At 39.8% G+C, this 9504-nt stretch overlaps 1 pseudogene; it reads right to left on the bottom strand.

Moving 5' to 3' along the window:
• Window positions 1-7909: 7909 nt before the first annotated feature.
• LOC112314236 (glyceraldehyde-3-phosphate dehydrogenase-like) lies at window positions 7910-8910 on the bottom strand (annotated as a pseudogene).
• Between the last annotated feature and the right edge of the window lie 594 nt (window positions 8911-9504).

The raw sequence follows: 9504 nt of genomic DNA, 5'->3' as shown, positions 1-9504 counted from the left end.
TGACTTGAGTCCTGGTTTCCTTCCTGTCAGTCTTGGTTCCCTGAATATTTTGCTTTATTTCATTTTGGGTATCTTTCATTTGTTTTTTTCATTTTTTGACCAAGCTCAATCAGTTCTGTGAGCATTTTGATTACCAGGGCTTTAAATTCTCCATCAGATAGGTTGGCTATATCCTCACCGCTTAGTTGTTTCTGAAGTTTTGCTCTGTTCTTTCATTTGAGCCATATTTCTTTGTCTAGGTGCACCTGTTAAGTTGTAAGGGGCCTTAGGTATTCACCAGGGCAGGGCAGGGCAACCCTCCTTGCTGGGCTGTGGTGCTGCCTGTGGAGGAGGGGCCAGAAAGGGAACAATACAGCTCACCTGCTGGACTCTAGCCCACTTTCCAATGAACTCTCATGTGAGACTGGGAGTTTCTCCCACCATGGCAACCCCCACCATAGTCCACAGTCACCTCTGAGTCTCAGTTTCCTGTTCAGTCAGCCCTGCCTCACCATGGGTTCTTATCGGTCTGGTTGTTCTGGTTGACTGTTTCTTTAATTCCTTGGTTGTCAGAGCTCCATGAAGTTTGATTTTCTGGCACTTCTGGTTGTTTATTGATTTTAGATTGCTTGTTATCCTCCTTTTGGTTGTGCAAGGAAGTGAAGGGTTTCTACCTATGCCTCCATCTTGGCTGGAACTCTATTTTTTAAAATAATGGTACAAGGAGTGTCCAAATGAGTAAAATTTGGGAAACACTGTATAAGCTGATTTACTAATTGATTGGTTGGTTGGTTGGTTGGTTGGTTGGTTGGTAGCTTTGTGACTGATAGAATTTTTCCCCCAACATTTTATTATGAAAATTTTCAAACATAGAAGAAAAGTTGAAAGAATTCTACAGCAAACACCCAGATGCTCACCACATAGATTCTACAATTAACATTTTGTTATATTAATTTATTATGTACCTGTCCATAGTGCCTTCTCTTATACCCTCCATCAATCTATTTTATGTTATTGGATGCTCTTCAAAATAAGTTGCAGACATGAGTGTAGGTTACCCTGAAACACTTCAACATGCATATCATTAGATTTGAATATCTGTTCATGGTTGCTTCATTTGAGGGGGGATGTAAAATTTACATGTCATAAAATGCACAAATCTTAAGTGTATTATTCAATGACTTTTGACAAATGCATTCACCTGTATAATCCACCGTCACCCCAGAAAGTTTCCCTATGCCTTTTCCAATTAAGCCCCTCTCCCACCCTACAGAATAAACCACTGTTGTGATTTCTTTACTCTGTATTGGTTTTGCCTGTTATAGAAGTTCATATAAATGTAATACAGGATATACCTTTTGTGTAAGGCTTCTTTCATTATGTAAGGCAAAATGTTTTTGAGATTTATCCATGTTAATGCATGTCTCAGAAGTCTGTTCCTTTTTGTTGTTGAGCGAGATTTCTTTGTGTGTATCCATGCTCCTGTTGTTGATGGGCACCTGGGCTAACTCCAGGTTGTAGGCTATAATCAATAAAGCTGCTATGATCGTTCTTCTTTGTAGACATATGTTTTTACTTCTCTTGGATAAATAACTGAGTCATATTGCTTAATTTTTTAAAAAATCTAATAGATCTGTCTCCAAAGTGGTTGTTACAATGTATGAGAATTATGGTTGCTCCCCATCTTTGCCAAAATTTAATGTTTTCAGCCTTTTTCATTTCAGTCTTTCTAATGGATATGTACTTGTATCTCACTGGTGAGCATTTTTTCATGTGATTATTGGCCATTTGTAAATTTTACTTAGTGAAATAACTGAAATATTTATTTCAGTTATTTTCCTTAGTGAAATATTTTCCCAATTTTTTATTATGTTGCTTGTTTTCTCATTATTGAATTGTAGCATTTCTTTATATATCCTGGATCCCAGTTCTCTGTCAGATAAGTTTTGCAAATATTTTCTTTCAGTCTCTGAGTGGCTTATTTGTTTTTATAGTCATGACTTTTGATGAGCAAAATTTTTCTATTTTGGTAAAAATCTAACTTTTAATTATGTTTTAAAAAAACTTATGGTTATTTTCAGTGTTCTAAGATGCCTTCACCTACTTCCAAGTCATGAAGCTTTCCTAGGGTTTTTTTTCCTAGAAGACTTATTTATAGTTTTAGCTTTTACATTCAGGTCTACAATCCATCTCAAATTAATTTTTGTATAGGTATGAGTCAAGGGTCAAGGTAAATTATTTTTTCATATAAATAACCAGTTGTTTCAGAAAAAAAAAGTTGTTAAAAGACTTTCTTTTCCCTGTTAGATGGCTCTTGCAATTTTGTCAGAAATCAAATGACTATGTAAGTGTAGGTCTGCTTTTTGGGGCTCTCTGTTTTGCTCCACTGACTGATGGATTTTTAAATTCCTAAAATGTTAGAGCTTGAAGGAAATGTATAAATTCTTTAATTCAGTTTGTAAACTTTTTTGGATCACAGACCCCCTTAAGAATCTGATGAATATTTTGTTCCATCTGTAAAGGTATTTCACATAGATATAAATGTCTGCATATAACTTTAGGGGGGATCATAGACCCTTGAATCCTGTGTGGATTCAAGTCTCATGTTCACAGAAGAGAAAATTTAGGCTGAGAGAAATTATGTGATTTGTCAAAGGCTACAGAGTTTAGCTAATGACATAACTCACGCTAGAACCCAGGGCCTTTCACTCTGCTACACTGAGTAAAATGAGTAAGCTGCAGTCTCTATTACCTAAGAGCTTACGTTTTGGTGAGGAAGTCAGACATGTTCATAGCTAACCATAATAGAGCACTGTCAGATAAGAATCAAACCAGTAGTATTGTATGTGCTGTAGGAACATGGGGATTCTGGGTAATCAGGGAGGGCTCCATGGAAAAGGAGGCATTTGACCTGTACTAAAGAGATGTGGAGAAACTACGCCCTAGTCCAGTGTATTCCAGGATGAACAAGTTCCTCAAAGTCAAAATCCAGTCTCTGTAGGTATGAAGCAATGGATATAGGCATATTAATAAAGGTATTTTGATGGTTATAATAATACTTCCCACATTCCTCCTGATGGCTGAGGAAAATTTCCTATGAACTGGTATCTTTTACGCTTTGTCCCTAAAGCTATCACTATAATGAATTGAAAACTGTGTTTCTGAGTGTATTTAGAAAGGCAGACTGAACCAGCCTCTGGGTAATAAAAGCGGGAGGGGAGGGGGGCAAGCTGTTGTGCAGAAAGAATTCATTAGTTGGTGTCAGCAGACCCAAAATTGAAACCTGTCTCTAAAATTTACTAATTGTGTGATCTTGCACAAGTCATGTAACCCTTCTGACCTCTCATTTCCTCATTTGTAAAATGAGACTAATTATAACACCAACCTCACTGGGTTGTTGTGATGTATCAAAGAAATAAGATATGTGAAAGCACGTCACCCTGGGCAGAAAACTGTGCAAAGAGGAGAGCCATCCTTATTATAAAGAATGACCTTGAACCCCAGCCCTAAGAACCCAGACTACTGGTGCTGAGCAATGACTCAGCAGCAGTGATGCCAATAGAAACAACGGCATCTATACTTATATCCAAATCCTGAACAATAACTTCCCTTCCCAAAGGCAAAGAGTTGGGTGGAAATTGCAACTCTATACATATCAGTAGGTTCCATTTCTTATATTTCCCATTCACAGCCACCCTTGAAGTTTATTTAACTTTATCTCTTATCTCTTTATCTCTATGTCTTTGGAAAGTCTTGGGAGAGGATGGGGCAGGGGAAAGCAAATATTATTATTTCCCCAGACAATAACTACTTTATCAGTCAGGATAGGCTAGGTTATGCTGCAGTAACAAACAACTTCAAGGTATTACTGATTTATAACAACAAATGATGTTATTTTGTGAACAATACAATAGAATATATGTGATCCAGCAGAAGTAAGGCCTGCTTGAGTGTGTCTGGTAGGGCAATAATATGGGTATAATGATTTATAGTTTTAATTTGAACATTTCACATAAAATGTCATATGGTGTGCTAGACTGTGATATTGTTATGTTACAGAACTACATGCTTATGATGTTGTAATGAAAAAGGGACCTTGTAGAATAAAACTGAAGACTTGGTTCTGTTTCTCATCACTCCAGGATTAGACTAACACAGCAGCCACAGTTTCAAATATAACCAGTCACTGAGATAAAAGAAAAGACAGTTTGGGAAGATTTTGCATCCATAAAATGCTCTGCTTCCAGCCATGACGGAGGTGTAGGTAGATAAGCTTTGCTTCCTCACACAACCAAAAGAATGATAACAACAAATTTAAAAACAAAAACAACCAGAACTGACAGAAAATAGAACTGTATGGAAATCCAACAACCAAGGAGTTAAAGAAGAAACGTTCAGACTGGTAGGGGGAGTGGAGGTAGGAAGCCAGAGCAGTGAGGACATGTGACAAGGTGACAGCTGGAGGACCAGGGCAGATGAGGTGGTGGCTGTCAGACCAGGATACCCCACATTCAAGTGCAGATAAGCCAGGAGAAACAACTGGGGAGTGAGACAGACTGCATAACCCAAGTTTCCAGCATAGGAAACTAAAGCCTCAAATCCTCTAGATGTAAAAACCTGTTAGGGTTGAAGCAGCCGGAGAAATTCCCAGTTTCACAGGAGAGTCCACTGGAGGGGTCCATGGGATCCTAAAATGCACACAAGCCCACCCACCCTGGAAACAAAACCAGAAGGGCACAATTTGCTCATGGGTAGTGGGGGGGAAGTGGTTGAAAGCCAGTCAAAAGCCAAGCAAGCAGCACTGTTCCTTCTCTGATCCCTCCCCAACATACAGAACCACAATGCAGTGAAATGGGTTACCCTGGCAAATACCTAAGTCTCTGCCCCTTACAATGTAACAGGTGCACAAAGACAAAGAAACATGGCCCAAATGAAAGAACAGATCAAAGCTCCAAAAATAGAACTAAGCCATGAAGAGATAGCCAACCTATCAGATGCACAGTTCAAAACACTGGTCATCAGGATGACTGCAGAAATGGTTCAGTAAGGTTGCAAAACAGAGGAAAAAATGAAGGCTGTGCTAAGAGAAATAAAGAAGAACATACAGGGAACCAACAGTGAAGGGAAGGAAACCAGGACTCAGATCAATGATTTGGAGCAGAAAGAAGAAATAAGCAGTCAACCAGAACAGAATGAAGAAACAAGAATTCAGAAAAAATGAGCAGAGGCTTAGGAACCTCTGGGACAACTGTAAACGTTTCAACATCTGAATCATAGGGGTACCAGAAGGAGAAGAGGAAGAGCAATAAATCGAAAACTTATTTGAACAAATAAGGAAGGAAAACTTCCCCAATCTGGTGAAGGAACTAGACATGCAAGTCCAGGAAGCTCAGAGAGTCCCAAAGAGGTTGGATCCAAAGGGGAACACATCAAGACACATCATAATTACATTACTCCAGATTAAAGATAAGGAGAGAATCTTAAAAGCAACAAGAGAAAAGGACACAGTTACCTATAAAGGAGTTCCCATAAGACTACCACCTGATTTCTCAAAAGCAATCTTGCCAGCAAGAAGGGGCTGGAAAGAAGTATTCAAAGTCATGAAAAGCAAGCACCTACAACCTAGATTACTCTATGCAGCAAAACTATCATTTAGAATGGAAGGGCTGATAAAGTGCTTCCCAGATAAGGTCAAGTTAAAGGAGTTCATTATTACCAAGCCCTTATTATATTAAATGTTAAAGGGACTTATGTAAGAAAAAGAGGATCAAAACTATGAACAGTAGAAAAACAACAAACTCACAACTATCAACAACTGAAGCTAAAAACAAAAACAAACTAAGCAAACAACTACAACTAGAACAGGAACAGAATCACAGAAATGGAGATCACAGGCAGGGTTCTCAGAGTGCAGGGCAGAGGGGGAGGCTAGAAAAAAATGAGACAACTGTAATAGTGTAATCTATAAATTATACTTAAAATTTTTTTGAAGTTCCCTATTTGGTAATTGTATCTAGGATAGACCCTGATATTTTTTTACATTGCTGAGGTCAGTATGGACTACGGGAGAGCGTCTTAGCCAGTGTAACACAGATAGTTGGTACTGGCAGAGTCACCAGATTTACATTGTGAAATGGCCCACCCTGTGGGGGAGTTTAGGTACCATGTTGGCTAAGGGCAAGAGAATAGAGGAGATAAACCTTTCATATCCATTCCAGTTCTATAATGATGGCTCACACTCTCTATACACTTAATTGCCAAGAACCATGCTGAGCACTTTAAATATATTATCTTTTTAAGTTATTTATCCAAGTAATCTGTTTCCATAGTTTAAAAAAAAGTAGTAAAAGACTCATCGAACAATAGCAACCCCCTGATTTACCCTCCTCACCTCTTCAGTCCCATAGAGGTAACCTCTCTCAACTCTTAGTAGTTTTTACTGGCTTTTGCTCTAATTTTAAATAACATAGTCATGGTGCTGTTTCTTGAGTCGTCAGTTTTAGATAGTTTCTAATAATCCCTATTATTATATTTGAGGATTTTGCTAACACACTGCCACTTTCTTCCTACTATCTCTTCCCTACACTTCCAGTGTAATTATATCACATTCGGGGGTTAAATTAATAGTCTATATTTAAACTATAATAAGTATGTAAGTGTGGATGAGTGGGAAATTTCCCCTTTTTTCCCTCGAAGTTCTTCTGGCTGGTCTAATAATCAAATTGACGTGAGACTGACTAATAGGAAAAAATAACCAAATTAATGACATACATACATATGGGGGTTCCATAAGAATATGGGACCAGAGGGCAGATGGGGCATTTAAGACTTAAATACCATCTTGAGCTAAGGAGAAGGAAGGTAGGAGGAGGGTACAGGTTTAGGACTTAAAAGGATAGAAAGGCAATTCATATAGAGATAGATGTAAATGTTTGGTAAATAAATGTTTGCTGGGCCATCTTTAATGACTGGACACCGAGAAGACTTTAATCAAATGGGTCTTTACTAGGCTCCTCCCTGTCTATTACAGCAGTTTGTATTAAACTATTGTCTACTATATGGTTGTCTACTATAGTAGCTCCATTCCTGGAGCATGTCCTCTATCTAAACTCTTTTGGACAGCTGGGGAGAAGATAAAAGGTTCTTTCTGAATCACTTTTTTTCTTAAAAATAAGCTGCTTAAAATAATCAATATCCCAAAAGACGCCTATTTTGGTGTGGCAAACTCTGCTCCTCCTCATTAGTATTGTTCACTGCTAAACCAGGTAGTGACACAAAATTATACCAAAATTTACCATAATTTTGTGTCATTTCATATACATTGTTTTTCCTGGAGTTTATAATTGCTTGATTTTAAAAAAGTATATTTACTGTTTTATGTGAACCAATTACTCTTCTCTCTCCCTCCACAAATGTTCCAACTGATCAGTCATCTAGCAATAATTTTCAAAACATTTATATCGATTAGTTCTTTTCTCCCCACATTCATTCATCCTGCCATTCCAATCTGAATTTTTCCTGGAAATCAGGTGCAGAACTTGGCTTTTGCCATCTTCCTATACTGGATATCCAAAGGTATCACATCAGGTGTCAGGCCTCATACTTGAACCAAAGTTTAAAACTCCACATCAAAACCCCACACTTTATTTGCCATACTACATGGTTTCTATTAGTCAAGCATTCTAAACAGTAGCTATGAAGTCTGAGCAGGTGGAAGTTGCTATATGGTACTTACTATTAATGGTTGCATTTCTTTTTTCTTTCTCCCTTCCTTCCTTCCTTCCTTTTTTTTGGTTGCATACAGTGAACTTTATTGATGGTGCATGATGAGGTAGGGCTTCCTAAGCCCCTCACCTTCTTCAAAGGGTCTGGGATGGAAACCATGGAGGTCAGGAGATTCTCAGTGTATTAGGAGATTGATTTAGGGCAATCACTCTTCAGCAGCTGAGGGCCTCTCTTCTTCGCTGGGGCTTGTGGTCCAGGGGCTCTTACCCCTGGAGGCCCTGTGGACCATAATATCTACTACCCTGTTGCTGTAACCAAATTCGTCGTCATACCAGAAAATGAGCTTGATAAAGTGGTCATTGAGGGCAATGCCAGCCCCAGCATCGAAGGTGGAAGAGTAAGTGTCACTGTTAAAGTTGCAGGAATCAATCTCGTCTCCAGTATAGCCCAGGATGCCCTTTGAAGAGAGCCCTCTGAAACCCTGCTTCACTACCTTCTCGATGTCATTGTATTTGGTAGCTTTCTCCAAGTGGCAGGTCAGATCCACAACTGACACATTGAGGGTAGGGACACAGAAGGCCATGCCAGTGAACTTCCCATTCAAGTCAGGGATGACCTTGCCCACAGCCTTGGCAGCACCAGTAGGAGCAGGGATGACGTTCTGAATAGCCCTTCATCCATCACACCACAGCTTCCCAGAAGGGTCCTCCACAGTCTTCTGGGTGGTAGTGATGGCATGGGCTGTAGTCGTGACTCCCTCCGTGATGCCAGGGGGGCCAAGCAGCTGGTGATGTAGGTGGCATTGCTGACTATTTGAGGGAGTTGTCATACTTGTCATGGTTCACACCCATCACAAACATGGGGGCATCCACAGAATGGGTAGAGATGATGACCCTCTTGGCTCTGCCCTTCAGGTGAGCCCACCTTCTCCAGGACAGTGAAGACACCAGCGGACTCCACAACACATTCAGCACCATCATCACCCTGTTTGATGTTGGCAGGATCTCGCTCCTGAAAGATAGAGATGGACTTTGCATTGATGACAAACTTCCCGTTCTCAGCCTTGATTGTGCCTTTAAAACTGCCATGAGTATAATCATACTGGAACATGTAGACCATGTAGTTAAGGTCAATGAAGAGGTCATTGATGATGACAACATCCACTTTGCCAGAATTAAAAGCAGACCTGGTGACCAGACTCTCCATACAGCCAAATCAGTTCACTCTGACCTTCACCATCATGTCTCAGGGTTGAGGCTGGCACTGCGCAGGGAGAGGCAGCTGTCGGTCAAACAGGAAAAGCAGAGAGCCTGGTTACATTGCTTTTGAACCCTACACTTGCACACACTTTCCAAATAGATGACACTTATCAAAGTGTTGGGATTTGCTCTTCACACCTGGAATAAACAGCATGCAAACAGCGAATTATTTTTAACCTCGCAGACATTTCCACATGAGTTTGTTGCCACTTCAGGAATCCTTCTTTCCTACTGTAAGGTTTTGTTCAAAAGCAACATCTGGTGGCTATGGGTTTTTTTTTTCCCTCCCTGATTTGTTTATTTTCTCCACTTCCCCTCCTCAGTCTGGGGGGGAATAGAGCCTGCCCAAACTGAGGGGCAATGTAGCTTCTATCTGAACCACATATCTCTATAACCACTTCCTCTCACTCCCTGTACTCTCACATATACACACAGACTCTCTGAGCACTTAGTCCCAACCATGTGAAGAGGAGAAAAAGCTCTGGTCAGTGTCAGAAGATAAAGTCTTTTCAACTTGTTTGGCTGGAGTCATGAGGTTGAG

This window comes from Desmodus rotundus, chromosome 5 (genome assembly GCF_022682495.2).
Source record: "Desmodus rotundus isolate HL8 chromosome 5, HLdesRot8A.1, whole genome shotgun sequence".
NCBI lineage: Eukaryota > Metazoa > Chordata > Mammalia > Chiroptera > Phyllostomidae > Desmodus > Desmodus rotundus.
This window is presented reverse-complemented; position numbering and strand designations above follow the sequence as displayed.